Below are 15,930 nucleotides of genomic sequence, written 5' to 3' on the forward strand. Positions count from 1 at the left end.
ATGGTCATTTACTCTATGACAAAGGAGGCAGGAAAATACAATGGGGAAAAGGCTGTTTTTTCAATTAATAATGTTGGAAAAACTGGAGAGCTACATGCAAAAGACTGAAACTGGGTCGGGTTCTTACACCATACAAAAAACAAAACAAAACAAAACAAAACAAAAAAACTCAAAATGGATTAAAGACCTAAATGTGAAACCATAAAACTCCTAGAAGAAAACATGGGTAATAATTCTTTGACATCAGCCTTAGCAACATTTTTTTCCTCAGGCAAGGGAAACAAAGGCAAAAATGAACAATTGGGACTACACCAAAATTGTGCTTTTTGCACAGCAAAAGAAACCAACAAAACAAGGCAACCTACTTAATGGGGAGTGATATTCACATGGAGACTCTAAGGGGTATTTTTGCAATATGCATCCTAAGCCTTAAAGCTTGGCATTCCTTTTGATTCTGACCTTTCTTCCACTTCAGAAAGTCATCATGATAATGTGCAAAGCTATATTGCCATCCATCTTCATTATCATCATTTTTATTACCTTTTTAGAATTCTTTAGGGTGCCATACACACCAAATGTAAAACCTCTAAGTAAATTAGGATACATCTTTACAATAAAACTATTACAAACAATGCTTCTTAAAATACTAAAAATATGAAAAATGCTTATACATTTTTGTATGAAAGGGGTTGGTTGCAGAGAGGTATGGTTCAATATTTCTCCCCCATATATGCATGAGAAAGCTACTAAATATTAAAAGGGGTTATTTCTGAGTGGGGATTAATTGCTATTTACTTTCCTTTTTATGTTTATGGATATCTAAGTTTCCCTAGTGAATAAATTAGTATCTTTGCTATCAGAAAAAAAAAAAGAAAAAAAGAAAAAAAAAGTCTTTATATTATTGCTCTGGAATGCTATATATGGAATGCCATTAAAATAATTTTACCTGTACCCCCAATATTTTGGCAGTTGAAGTCAAAAATTTGCTCAAATGGGGTCTAATGCTTTCCTCTGCCACATAAAGTACTGCTGTCTTTAATTCTATACTTTAATTATAGTAAATGAATAAATTATGTAATAAACATGCCTAATGCTAAGTGAAGAAAACTTATGAATAACCATAATCTTGCATCTTCTGATTAGAAATAAAAGTGCATTACAAAAATGTGCTAGAGGAAAAGTTGCATTAAAAATACACAGGACCTAACAGTATTTTTTCAAATACCATACAAGCAAAGTCTATATGCATCTTTACTCTAGGTACCCTGATACAGCACTAGCAGGCAGTGTGTCCTTCACAGTATATATACTCTCTGATAATTAAAACCTAGCTTTTCTTTTTAATAATTTTTTTTTACTGCTTATTTATTTGTGTGTGTGTGTGTGTGTGTGTGTGTGTGTGAGAGAGAGAGAGAGAGAGAGGGAGACAGAGACAGAGCGTTGAGCAGGAGAGGGGCAGAGAGAGAGGAAGACACAGAATCCAAAGCAATAAGCTGACTTTTCTTATTTGAATGCCAAAAAATATATTAAGCAGAAAAATCTATCTGAAAGGGAAAAAAATTTATGTAAACAGTGAATGCCATAAATTATAGCATGACTTAATACAATATGCCCTATAAATCACTCACATGATTACTTTTTAGTTAATACGTCGTATTTAAAGAGTTGATTAAAAATGAAAATTAGGTGAATTGGTTACTTGAGAAGTGACAGCTTGATGGTTCTGGAAATGGAAATCTCCCATTTATTCCTAGTTGAGGGAACCTAAGGCAGATAGCACCTGGTCTTTGTTATGCTACCTTGTCTTAAAAATAAATTTAGACAAAGAACCTTACAGAAAAAGTAAAAATCATTTACTCCATGCTCAACAAGCTTATTAACATTAACGCATGGTGTGAATGTGTGTTTCAGTGCATTCTCCTTTGTGTGTATATGGGCACCAAACAGAGCTGCAATGTGGATGTTCATCTAGATCATTATTTCAAGGGAACTATTTCCCAGAGAATAAACATGTCATACATCACCTGCCTGATACAGTGTCATTCAGATAAATGCCATAATATAATAAATTTGGCCAGGAGAACTTGAAATATGAAAATATTTTAAAAGGTAATAAAGTCTTGGGTACCTCACCATTGGTAATTATAACAGGCTCCTCTTTGTATGTTAAAATAATGTGACTTTTGATTTTCAAGTACTGGACAGTGACGATCGCACAGGTTTTAGGTTTGAGGCTAGAACCAGAGTTGGTGAATCCACAGATGACAACTTCACCTACCCTGTCTACACTGTAACTCTTCTGCACTGAGTGCTTACTGTATGTTGGTAAGTTAATTCACACATCTCTCTTATCCTCACATGAGCATCAGCAGTTGTCATCTTTCAAGTCAAGAAACTGAGGCTGAAAGAAATTAAGTAACACATGCAACATCATTAGGATGACCCAACTTAATTTCCCCAGGTGTGTCTGATTCCTAAATTCATAGACACGCTCATGCTCTCCTCCATGCAGATTCTCCCTCCCTCTCCACCCTCCCTTCCTTTTTTTCTTCTAAATATGAAATTTATTGTCAAATTGGTTCCCATACAACACTCATTGCTCATCCCAAAAGGTGCCCTCCTCAATACCCATCACCCCCCCCCCCCACCCCCCATCAACCCTCAGTTTGTTCTGTTTTTAAGAGTCTCTTGTGTTTTGGCTCCCTCCCTCTCTAACCTCTTTTTTTTTTTTTCCTTCCCCTCCCCTTAACTTATGTTAAGTTTCTCAGGATCCACATAAGAGTGAAAACATATGGTATCTGTCTTTCTCTGTATGACTTATTTCACTTAGCATAACACTCTCCAGTTCCATCCATGTTGCTACAAAAGGCCAGATTTCATTCTTTCTCATTGCCAAGTAGTATTCCATTGTGTATATAAACCACAATTTCTGTATCCATTCATCAGTTGATGGACATTTAGGCTCTTTCCATAATTTGGCTATTGTTGAAAGTGCTGCTATAAACATTGGGGTACAAATGCCCCTATGCATCAGTACTCCTGTATCCCTTGGGTAAATTCCTAGCAGTGCTATTGCTGGGTCATAGGGTAGATCTATTTTTAATTTTTTGAGGAACCTCCACACTGTTTTCCAGAGCGGCTGCACCAGTTTGCATTTGCACCAACAGTGCAAGAGCGTTCCTGTTTCTCCACATCCTCGCCAGCATCTATAGTCTCATGCCCCGCCCCCCCCCCCCCCCCCCACACACACACACACAAGGGTTGACCAGGTCAATGGAAATACTACATAGAATGCTCTTGTCCTGGACACTAGAATTGAAGGAAAATCAGTGAAACAAAGAAGAACTTCCTCATGATTAATGACATTCAGCCATGGAACCTATTCCAGAACATGCTACATGACATATTTAAATGTCTGTCACTGAAAAAGTTGAGGAAGAAGCTGACTGATGCTTTTTTTTAAATCAGACCTAAGAATACATAATGTATACATTAGGAATGTGGCAGGAAAGGACTGAGATAGGTTGTGTGACCTCAGACAATGTATAACTGAAAAAGCCAACTTTCTTATGTATTAAGGAACTGAAAATGGTCATGCCACAGAGGAGGAGAAAAAGGAACTGCTTGAATAAACTTATAATTGTGAGGTATTCAATGCTGCTCTTGTCCTTTATATACTTAGGTATTGTTTGAAAAAATTTAATGCACTTGTGGATGAATTTTCCTAGCTTGTTTTAAGTAATTTCATGTGGCCATTATATTTCACTATTTTTTTTTTTTTACTTTTCAAATCAACTTAATTGAGGTATAATTTATATACAACAAACATATACACAAACATAAACGCCACTGTAGTATTACATTCTTGCTTCATATTAGGGGCCTGGTTGGCAGGACCGAGTGCCCATTTCAGGGCTAGCTAGCTAATCCTGGAGATGGCAAACAACTCCGCTGTGAACACACCTTCCATATACAAAGTCCACATCCCCAACCACCTCCATTATCTTGCTGTCACATAACTTGCCCATAATTTCCCAGGTCTAAATCACCCCAGGGCCAGGTGCTAGATGACTAGGACCATCCTAAAGCCTGGAGCTACTGAAATCATTCAAACTAGCCAATCCTAACTGTTTACCTTGCCCTGCCTTGTCTTTCCCAGGAAAACCACAATAAAGGCTCCAGGCCATGCTTTCCCATAGCTCCTTCTGCCTCCTGACCAATGCCAGAACTTCCCAATGTGGCCACCCTGGATGGCATGCCCCTCCTCTTAAGGGACTATAAGTAATACATTCTTCTTTCAAAGGTAGTTTTCTCTGTTTTACACATCATACCATACTTGAAACAGATCCCAGACATATTTTAAGAAAATATAAAATATTAATATCACTTCAGAAAGTTCCCTCATTACCTGAAGAAGTTCCCTTGTGCTCGCTACAGTCAACCCCACCCCTCATTACAGGGCCCGGGCAATATTGATGCTTTCTGTCACTATAAATTAGCTTTGCCTGTTCTAGAATTTCATATTATTTCATATCAGTCAAACAATATGAATTCTCATGTTGTGTGCATCAAATCATTCCCCTCTTGCCGAATGATATCCATGCACCCACTGATGGGCATCTGGGTTGTTGCCAGTTTTGGGCTATCATGAATAAAACCACGATAAATATTCGTGTCCAAGTCTTTATGTAGACACCTCTTTGGTGAAAGCCTAGGAGTGGAATTGCTGGGTGGTATATTAAATGTACGCTTAACTTTATAAGCAATTAATTGCTTGTTTTCCAAAGAGGTTTTCATTGATTTAAAAAGCTACCTCTTCTAAACAATGATGGAATTCATGTTTTTTGAGATTTTTACATAAATAAGAGGACCCAAATACCTTAAGGTTCAATTTTGTTAAAATAATATAAGCTTACAGTACGTAAATTCTGACTAATAGTAGCATTCATCATTCACTCAGTTATAATAAAGGCTCTTATCTCTGTACTATTTTAGAAACAAATAATAAAATTCTCAAATTGGTACTAAAAGATTAGAAAAGCTGAAAGAGGATCTACAGAATATATTTGGATCCATTTAGGAAATTCTTAGTGCTTCATTAATATAATGTATTAATATTTGACAATCTCCTTCCTCCCCTAAATGGCTGCATACTGCTAATGAGTTCAGTAAGAAAGCCCCTCTTTAAATTCAGATATTTCTGAATGTCAGCCACTGACACAGTCAAGTGCTTTACAGAGTCATCCTGGGGAACTAATTTGTTTAAGACCCTCCAAGGCAACTTCTTTTCTACTTGGAATTGGGGAAACTTTGGAAGTACATAGTCCTACATCCCCTAAGTTTTTAGCTGTGTTTTTAACGTGTTCTCGCCAGATGCTCACTATTCTTCCCTAAACCAAACATCCCTAAAAGACTAGAATGACCCTTAATTTTCAGGACCATGTTCCAGCCCAATCTCAATGAACTAAATGCAATGAAATGAGTTAAAAGTGGAAAAGGATCAGCAAACTGAGGAGATGTACATTTTTAACTAAAACTTCTTACTGTGTGACCTTGGAGAAGTCATTTTATCTTACTTCTGTTCCAGTTTCCCCAAATTAGGAAGGGAGAGATAATAATACTTAACTTGTTGGCTGAATAAAACATTAAACTAGGTCTTATGTATTGAAAATACATTGTAAAAAAAAAAAAACTATTCAAAAAACAGCGTGTTTTGTATGTTAATAAAGTTCTCCAGGATTCTTCCAAAAACTAAGAAATGGTTATTGCTATCTTTGGCATTTCCAAGAAGAAAAAAGGGAATATACCAGATTATACTTCAAAACACAAACAACATTATTTCCAACCATAATATCTAATCATTTACCCTCATAAAGTGCTCGTATACTAGAGTTCCTTCACATGTGCTACACGTACGACTGAACAAGGCAGAATGTTTGGGAGGGCATTTTTCCACCTCAATCAAAATCTGTCTAGGAAAATATGTTCTAGCCTGAGGCCTTCATTTCTTTTCCCTTCACAGGTTTTCTATATAATTTCTTCCAACTCCTGTGGCTCTAACTACAACTCTAAATTTATATTTCTAGTTCCCAGGTTCCAGGGTGAAACGTTCTCTGTTTACTACATATCTCCACTTGGCTACCTGCAGATGAAATGTAGCTCCTGTTTCCTCTAAGGTGTTTTTCAAAGTTATCGCCTCTGCTCCATACCCACTACTGCCTTAGGTCAGGTCTTGCTGCTATTACAACAGCCTCTTAAACTGTCTTCCTACCTCCTGGCTTCCAGGCTTCCATCTTTCCAGCCTATTCTTTGTGATAGAGCTAGAACTATCTTTCTCTTTGTCCTTTATAATGAAAAAATTTCTATTTTATTCAGATTTGTTGAAGTAGAACTGACAGATAAAATTGTATATATTTAGAGTGTACAATACAATGATGTGACATATATATGCTTTGTGAAATGATTACCACAATCAGGTTAATGAACATATCCCATCATCTCACATAGCTACCTGTGTGTGTGTGTGTGTGTGTGTGTGTGTGTGTGTGTGCTGAAAACACTTAAGGTCTACTCTTTTAAGCAAATTTCCAGGAAACCATACAGTATTACTAACTATAGTCACATGCTGTACATTAGATTTCCCAGAGACGAGCACTTTGAATTCTCAGAGCTGATTCTTCCAGTATTTCTTTTCCATATCTGTGGATAATATACTTACAACCTTACTTCTTGATTGTTGTTTTAGGCAGTATCTATTTACTGATGTTCCACTGTGGAAAATGAAGATTTATCCCTATTTTTATCTCTCCATCAACAAAACTTTGCTTAATAATTTTTATTTTTTATTTTTATTTTTTTAATGTTTATTTTTGAAAGAGAGAGGCAGAAAGAGAGAGAGAGAGAGAGAGAGAGCAGGGGAGGGGCAGAGAGAGAGAGGGAGACACAGAATCCAAAGCAGGCTCCAGGCTCCGAGCTGTCAGCACAGAGACTAACATGGGGCTTGAACTCACAGACCATGAGATCATGACCTGAGCTGAAGTCAGATGCTTAACTAAGCCACCCAGGTGCCCCACAATTTTTCTGAGTATAGAACTCTAGATTGAAATTTAAAGGTGTTGTTCCACTGTCTTTTGGTTTCCAATGTTGGTGTTAACAAATCCAAAGTTATCTGTGATCCTTTGGATGCAGTCTGTTTTCATTTTTTCTCTATGGAAACAATGTTTAGAAATTTCACAATTAAGTATCTCAGCATATTTTCATCCATATGCCAAATGTTTGGTGGGCCTTTTCAACCTGGGAACCCCTATATTCAGACCCTGGGTCAATTATTTTTTTGAGATTTCCTAATTTACTTTTCTCTGTTTCCTACCCACCCTCCCCCTCGGCGCGCCCCCCCTCCCCCCCCAGCCCCCGGCCCAGAACTACCCTCTCTGGACAGTTATATCTTTTATCCCCCTTTTCCTATGTTTTCTCTCTCATTTTTGCTCTTTCTGGAAAAAAAAATATCTTCCAGTGTTTCAACTGAGTTCCAACCATCATCTTTACCCAGTGGTCTGTGAATTATTATTATTATTTTTTTAAGTAATCTCTAAACCCGATGTGGGGTCAAATTCACAACCCTGAGATCAAGCATCCCATGCTTCACCTACTGAGCCAACCAGGCACCTCCCATAAATGGTCTTTTTAATGCAAATCTAATCGTGCTTTTCCTAGACCTCAAGTCCTTCAGTGGCTCCCTGTTGTCCACAAGATAAAGCCTGACCTCTTTCACACAGCACATGAAGCCTTCCACACACTGGACTGTGTGGTCATCCCACTACTGTTAAGAGCTGCATCTCTGAAGCTGGCCAAACAGGTTCCCTCATTCGCCTCCATGATGCTTCTCTCCCCTATCTTGCTACATACTTCCTACTCAACTTCTTCTGCAGTGTCCACCTGGCCAGTTCAAGACATTTTTGTTGATTTATCCATTATCTTCCAACACACGTTGGCTCTCTATTAGCAGTAATATCTGTTTAAATCTGTGTGTTTTCCCCTTAATTTTATGAATTTCCTGATGGTAGGGACAATGGCATATTTACCTTGGTATTCCAGAACCTAGCAGCGACTGGTATATAACAAGGCTTAACAAATGTTTATTGAATGAATAAATGTCAGCAGTCCTATAAAAACAACAGTGCTAGGAATTAATTAACAATACTTCTACGGTTCCATTGAGTGCCTTTCTTACCACTTAAATCTTTTAGTTTGCAATAGTAAGTTTCTAAAATTCTAAGTAATATTTTTAATGAATAGTGAAATTTAAAATCTGAGGTAATGTCATTTTAATTTTGCCATTATTACACTTTTCCATAACCTAAAGTGACAGATAATTATCTAAGTTATTTTTTTCAGTAGTACATTTCCTTTGATCATTGACAGACTGCCTGGTTCTGTTTTCAGAAGGACTGAAACACTACTAAAATGACTTAAAAATTATCTTCAATAACTATTAAAAAAAATGTCCTACTTTCAATTTCTCAAGTACAAGGCTTGGAGCTTTTCAGATAGATCAACACTGTTTTAAGTGTCATCACCTACAGATAACAAGTCCTAGGAAACAATGATTCCCAGCATTATCTATATGTGCATTATGTTGATGCTGTGGCTCTTCTGTTAAAAGGCCCCCGTGCATTTTAGTATATTTGAAAAGATCCAAGTTTTGGCAAGTTTTCACACCCTTCTATTACTTATTTATTAAAATGTAAAAGATACTGATGTAAGAAAAATATTTGGGTGTTTCTACATCAACTAGAACATCCTTGGAAATTTCCCGCCTGGATTCTCAATGCTAAAAGAATGAAGTTGTTCGGCCAGTGAGGTTACCATCATGATGAGGATGAAGTCACTGCATAAAAGTACACCATTTGGTAATAAATGACAGTCATCAGTAAAATAAATACATAAAATAAAGACGGTGTCATTTACACATTCATGATATAGATACGCATTGTGAAACTGTTCATTATTTCACTCTCTTGGATCATTTTGGCTGGCAGTGTTTCAATCAGTTTAGATTTAATTCATTACCTTGAAATAATCACATCTCCACCATTCTTGCTCTTCTCTTGTCTACATGCAGTGATACAATCATCTTTAAACAAAGCAGGCTGGCAGAAAATTGATATAATTTCAAGATCATTTTGGATTCCTCACATTCTTTTTCTCTCCTAAATCTCACCGGCTGCAGAGCACCATGGAGCTTTGGTTTCGTCACCACACTCTAGCTCTGTCTCCTACGGCTCTTCCTGTCTCACCTCCTTGCAGCCCTGCTAGTAAGGTCCATTTCTGTCTCAGCCCTGCTCCCATCTTTAGCTTTTTCTTCCTTCTCTATGGCGTGTCTGCATTAAGTTAGAATCCCATCAATTAGCTTTACAATGACTGTTTCAATAAAAAAAAAGAAAACACATCAGTGTTCGATTTCCTGCTAACTTCATCCTTATTTTTTATGTTCTTGTGGGTGTATGAGCGGCCACTTATATGATTCTCGTGATTTTTCTTTTAAAATAATTCAAACTTTCATCTTTTCCCTGGAGCACTCTCTTCGCAGATTTACCTCTTCAGCATCAGCTAAATTTTTGTTATTCCATGCCCCCGATGGCATTTGTCTAATACTTAGGTTATCATAAAATGATTATCTCCAACATGGAAAAAGCTGAGTAAAAATGAACAAGCCTCCCTCTCATTCTGTAACCCTAATTCCCCTCCTCAGATGCAACAACTCTTTGCATCTATGTGGGTCTCCTTTCAGAAACAGTCTGTGTATATATAAGCTAACCTGTGTAGAAATACATTTTACCCCTCTTTCTCCCCTCTCCAAATCAGAGCAGATTATACGTGCTACTCTTTTTTCACTTAATATGTTTTCAAGAGCTCTCCATATCAGCACTTACGGATCCTCTTCATTCTTTTTAAAGGCTGTAGAGTATTTCACTGCATAGACCCACTGCTTATTAACCAGCCACCCACTGGCTGATAATGACATTGTTCTCAGCCCTTTGCTCTCACAAACAAAGCTGCAGTGTGCCTTCTTACACCTATATCTTTGCTAACATGTACAAGCCCATCTGTAGGATGAAAGCACAGTAAATAATTTCTTAGGTCGATTTAAAATCTTTATGGATATTATCAAATCATACTCAAAGAAGTTACAGTATACTGATTTACCCAACAATGTATGAAAGTGCCTTTAAACCATGATTTGCAAAAATCACCACAGGAATTTTTCAGTCAACTATCCAAAAGCTTCAAAGACTCTAGCATGCCTAGATATTTTTCTCAACTCCAGTTGAATATAAAAACACTGCTCTTTGTTGAAATATACAAACACCGACAATAAAATGCAAACCAAGTTTCACATCTCAAGGATTTAGAAAGGTGATTGTGCAAAATCTCTGACAGACTAGAAAAGGAAAAAAGAGTTAGTTGTAAGAAAAAGCAATGCTGCCCAGCATCACCCAAAGGAAGTGGGTACTAATGTCATGGACCATCGCCCACTAGTTAGCGTCCGTACGTTCCTGCCATGAAATGACAAAGCGATTTCCTAATCGAAAAAGACAAACCAGGTAAAATATCAGGGAGAAAATATCCTACATATCTGAAAAACTAGGCTTTTAAAAATGTTTTTCTTTTCAAGACATTACGGAATATACAGGTAAGTTTTAAAGAATAATTTTATAGTGTAAAAATGATGCTCCTTTGTCTAATATGAAATGATGTCTTGACTAAGGTGCTACCAGCTGAGAATCAGGTGAACCCAATTAACCCAATTTTTACTTGTCCGTACTAAGCGGTTTATTTTAGATGTATACTACTCCCTAAATCCTTTAGGGTACAACATAGAAAACCATAAACAGGCTATAAAGGTCATGACATTAATTTTCCTGTCATTCTCATGCTTTAAATAGGCATCAGAAAACTAAAAAAAATCTCGTCCTCTGGGAAGGAAGGCAAATCTGAAACTAATTATGGTAGTTATTATTGTAATACTATTAAATTAAACACTGTGACCCAAGCTAAATTTATCTTGGTAGCTTTTGTTAATGAATAAAACTTCCCAAATGAGATTACGGCATCCTCTCATAGAGCACAGTGATGCACCAGAGGGCTAGCCGAACAAAGTAACCACTCGAAAACCTGAATTTTCACTCACCTACAGCTTAACTAAAAAGTTTAATAGGCATACATGGAATCTTTTTGCATAAAATGCTCTATCTCTTACAGAGCTTTATTTATGAAGTAAAAACTTCACATGGGCAGAACACTGAGCCAACGGTCCTATCTGTCATGGGCAGTTTATCTCCACGTGGTTTCTGTGGTCCAATACGTCTCCTATTTTGTGAACTGGGGACTTGCTGGCAACTATGACTATTTATTTACACCCAAAAGAAAATGAAGTGTGTGAGGGGGATATCTCAGTAGCTGCTTCTTCTGCTGAAATTTCTACAACTCAAACTGCTTTAGACGTTTGGAGGACAACATGGTCCAGAAGCAACATCAAAGCTTAATAGTTTCCTGGTAGTTCAGGTTCCTGCCTCATTACCAACACCGGGCCTGGGCTCTCGGTGGGAGAGGAAGCCGCTTGACCTGGCAAGCGGGAAGTATTCGCTGTGTGTGTCCTCAAGTGCCCTGAAGCTGGAATGATTCCCCACGCAGCCTCTGTTAGGCTCTTTTAATCCCTACCAGTGCTGGAGGAGAGAGGAGGGCAGAGGACAGTGAATGATGCCTTTGGGTGGGCGGGAAGGAAAAGTAGGCAAGAAGAAGGGCTATCAACATCTGCCTGAGACTAAAGAGCTGGGGCAAGGTAGAGATCACAAAAGAAAGAAAAAGGAAGTGGGAGGAACAAGGAACAATGGCAACATTATTTTAAAAGGAGAAATGGTATGTGAAGGAAAAAAAATCTCTTAAATTCCAGTTTCTTTCAATATCTCAGAAGATATAGAAAACATTTTAAGAGTGTTCTTCATACACTCTACTGCAGTTAGTAATGACACTTACAGGACTTTCTGTGCATCGGTGATAGTCTCAATAGTCTCAATGACTTCTGACTAGTTGTTAAATGATTTTGTTGCCCATCAGCTGCAAGAGTTTATTAAAACTTAAGGGCACTAAAATTAAATACTTTAAGAACATTTTTTATTTCTCTAAATTTGAAAGGTAACCTTAGCATAAAATTTTCTAATTGTCTTTGTCCAGAGGTGTTAACTGACTCTGGGGAAGTACCACATCAGAAAGATGTGAGAAAAATCAGAATGCTAACAGGGAATCAGAAGACTAACAGAGAATCATTTTTTCTTGCAAGGGTTTCTACAATGGCTTATTGTGGATATGCAGGGATTCCGAGTCAGAGGTAATGATGAGGAATGCCGCCCTCATTTTTGTTTTCATGCATTTGACCATGCTCCCCTAACCTGTATCTTTACAGTATATGGATCCACATCCCAAATTTCCCTTTGTACTCCAGACATGTATATTTTCACAGGAGCTGATGAAACAATTTTCACGTTAGTTCATGATTGCACTCCCTGACAGCCAAGCGTTCACTTTGAGGAGGCAGCCATGTCTATTTTGTAATTATTTGAATGTTTCATTATATTCTGCACTAATTAAAATTAGTGGGGCTCAAAAAATTAAAAGTAAATGTGATTAATATGACACCAAAAGCACAGCAACAAAAATAAAAACGGGCAATATGTACTGCATCAAAATTAAGAACTGTGCATCAAAGTAAACAATCAGCAGAATGAAAAGGCAGCCTACAACACAGTAGAAAATATTCATAAAGTATATATCTGGTATGGGAGTAATATACAGAATATATAAAGAACTCCTATAACTCAGCAACAACAACCACAACAACAAATAACCTGATCAAAAAATGGGCGAAGGACTTGAAAGACAGTTCTCAAAAGATGATATATAAATGATCAACAGGTATATGAAAAGGTACTCATTATCACTTATTGTTAGGGAAATGCAAATCTAACCCAATGAGATGTCACCCCTCACTCATTAGAATGGATATGATTTAAAAAAAAAAGAAAATAACAAGTGTTGAGGAGGATGTGGAGAAATTGGGAGCCTTTGTGCATGGTTGGTGGGAATGAAAAATGGTACAATTGCTTTAGAAAACAGTATGGTGGTTTCTCAAAAAAATTAAAAACAGAATTATCATGTGATCCAACAATTCCATTTCTGGATATATATCCAAAAGGTATGAAAGCAAGATCTTGAAGCGATGTATGTGCACCCATGTGCATTAGCAGCACTATTCACAACAGCCAGGAAGCAACATGAGTATCCATTAATTGATGAACAGATAAGCAAAACATTGTATACACTTACAATGGAATATTATCCAACCTTAAAAAAAAAGGAAGTTTTGACACTTGCTACAATACGATGAACCCGGAGGACATGATGATAACTGAAATAAGCCAGTCTCAAAAGACAAATATTGTCTGATCCTACTTGTATGATGTATCTAGGGCAGTCAAATTTATGTAAACAGAAAGTAGAATGGTGGTTGCCAAGGGCTGGAGGGACGGGGGAGAAGGGGATTTGTTGTCTAATGGGTATAGAGTTTCAGTTTTGCAAGATGAAAAGTTACAGATTGGTTGCACAACAATGTGAATATACTTAACACACTGAACTGTACAGTCAGAAGTGGTTAAGATGATAAATTTTATGTGTTTTATTTTTTACCATCATTTAAAAAAGTAAATGTGGTTATACTAGTATTAAGAGTAAGTCTTATAAAAAACATAAATGTAGGCAAAAATGGCAATCATTCAGGGTGTTTTATGTGGGCAAATCTTTAACCTTTATTGGAAGCATAGTGGATTTCAGCCAGGCATATATGTGTTCAGTTGTGAGAAAAAGTAATAGAATTAAAGAATATTTACAGAATATACATTATTTATACTAGACATACATCTACGACCAAAGAAATGATGCATTAGGAATTATATAATGTTTTACTAGTTCTCTGGTGACAGAATATCTTCCTTTATAGTATCACACACTTTATGGTTTTTTTTTTTTTTTTTGAGGAACATAATTTGTACAAAAGTAAATACTGCCTATAAACGGAAAGTACTAGACTAGGGCTCCTCAGGCCATAGGCTATGAACATAGCCACTCTGAAGGTTGGATCTGGTTCATTTCTATTTCCCCAAACACTTATCACCCCATGTTCCCTGGTAAGTGTATCAGAGAGCAGGGGGTTTCTAGGTCAGATTTGTTCATGAGGCTACCTTTGTATTAGCAGCTGACAAAAGACCTAGTGTTACAGGGAAAGCACTTCAATAAATAACTTCTGAGCTCCAGGTTGGTTCTGGCAGGGGTAAGTCTGTCCCTCCTTCAATCCACTGCCACCCCCTTTCCACTCCCCAGGCTCTGGTACTATCAAACTTGAGTTGAAATAATCAAGTTATTAACCCATGAGGTTCTAGATTAAAATAGCCACAGATGTCTCAGAGTTTAGCTAGAAACCCCTCAATTAGCTTTGAGATTAAAGCAGCAAGCCCATTTATGCTTGGGCTCCTCAAGACTTGGGTCTGTATTCACAATATGGAAGTGAGACAAGCAGACAGGGGTGAGGGTGGGTGGGAGGCAGTATTCTCCGCCCGCATGCAGGGCCTTCTCCTGGGAATATTCAGTTACAGTTTAAGGATCTAAATAAAATGCTGGCAATGATTATACACCTACAGATTATATTCTCTAACAATCACACTGCATGAAATCCAAAAATGAAACACAACTAGTGAGAAATCTTTTCTCCTTTCAGTATACAATCTCAAACACTGGTATTACAGAATCAGTTGGTTGCTGCTGTAAATTCACTAAGCATTCAGTTTCCCTATAAATGACTGGGCAGGCAGTTAATTTTAGTCTGACTAAGCAAAGGCATATAAAAATAAAAGGACGATTGTAGAGGGTAAGAAACTGCTAAGGGTAGCCACTCTGGAAAGAAGAGAAGTGGGAGGCAGGCACGTTTGGGAGGGAGACTGACTTCCCATTGTGTACTCTTTTGTAAATCTTTTGAATATTTTATCTTGTGGATATACTACTTGAAACAACAGTATCAACAATAAGATCAACAAAGGATGAATCGATCTAGAGAGACAGGTAGTTCTCAATAAACACTGACAGGGAAAAATGTCGATGAAATAACCTTAAGTGAAGCAAACTGTCGAACAGTGGGTACACTCTCATCCTATCTGAGACGGGCTAGTAGAACGTCCCTTTTTTCTTTGTACATTGTGTGTGTGTGCGTGTGTACACATTCATTTATGCAGTGCATACATAATCACATTACCATCTTTTTAATAATTAAATCAATAAATAACAGTTCTAAAAGAGAGGAAGAAACCCTAGATTCTACTCTAAAAACACAAATCTGTTCAAGAGAGACAAATGGATATTTTGATTTTCAAGTAGTAAATTAACAAAATAACTGACAGTCTTTTTATCACTTTCTTATTTTTCTCATCCCAAATTCACAGCAACCATTACTATCAATAAATAATTTCCTGTCAGAATCAAATGCACAAGGTTCACCAATCAACCATTTAATATCTATAATAAAAGCAATTAGTAGATTGTGCCTACATCAATAAAAGGGACACTAGATGTAATTTCTTAAAATTCTCCCATGGTTTAGGTTCAATTAGTCTATTTCCCATTGCACAATTTAATTCTCCAACGCTGATCATACTTATATATTGATTTAATGTCTATCTTTCCTCAAAGATTCAAAACTGTTCAAGGGCAGGGTCCAGGTCTCTCGTTTCCATTAGACCCAGGGGAGAAGTCTTCCAGAAGTATTTGACAAAGAGACTTTGAAAGATATAAACCTAACTTAAAGGAGTTGCAAGATTTACAGATATT

At 37.1% G+C, this 15,930-nt stretch overlaps 1 protein-coding gene across 8 annotated transcripts in view; it reads right to left on the reverse strand.

Annotated features, from left to right (window-relative positions):
- ZNF438 (zinc finger protein 438) overlaps window positions 1–15,930 on the reverse strand; it is a 172,917-nt gene that overhangs the window by 33,424 nt on the left and 123,563 nt on the right. For 2 of the 8 annotated variants that reach the window (XM_047867507.1, XM_047867506.1), the window contains one exon: window positions 2,279–2,401. The exons of the other annotated variants lie outside the window; for them this stretch is intronic. The gene's annotated coding sequence lies outside the window, so the exon portion shown is untranslated. The remainder of the gene's footprint in view (window positions 1–2,278; window positions 2,402–15,930) is intronic. 8 annotated transcript variants of the gene reach the window in all.

This window comes from Prionailurus viverrinus, chromosome B4 (genome assembly GCF_022837055.1).
Source record: "Prionailurus viverrinus isolate Anna chromosome B4, UM_Priviv_1.0, whole genome shotgun sequence".
NCBI classification, from domain to species: domain Eukaryota; kingdom Metazoa; phylum Chordata; class Mammalia; order Carnivora; family Felidae; genus Prionailurus; species Prionailurus viverrinus.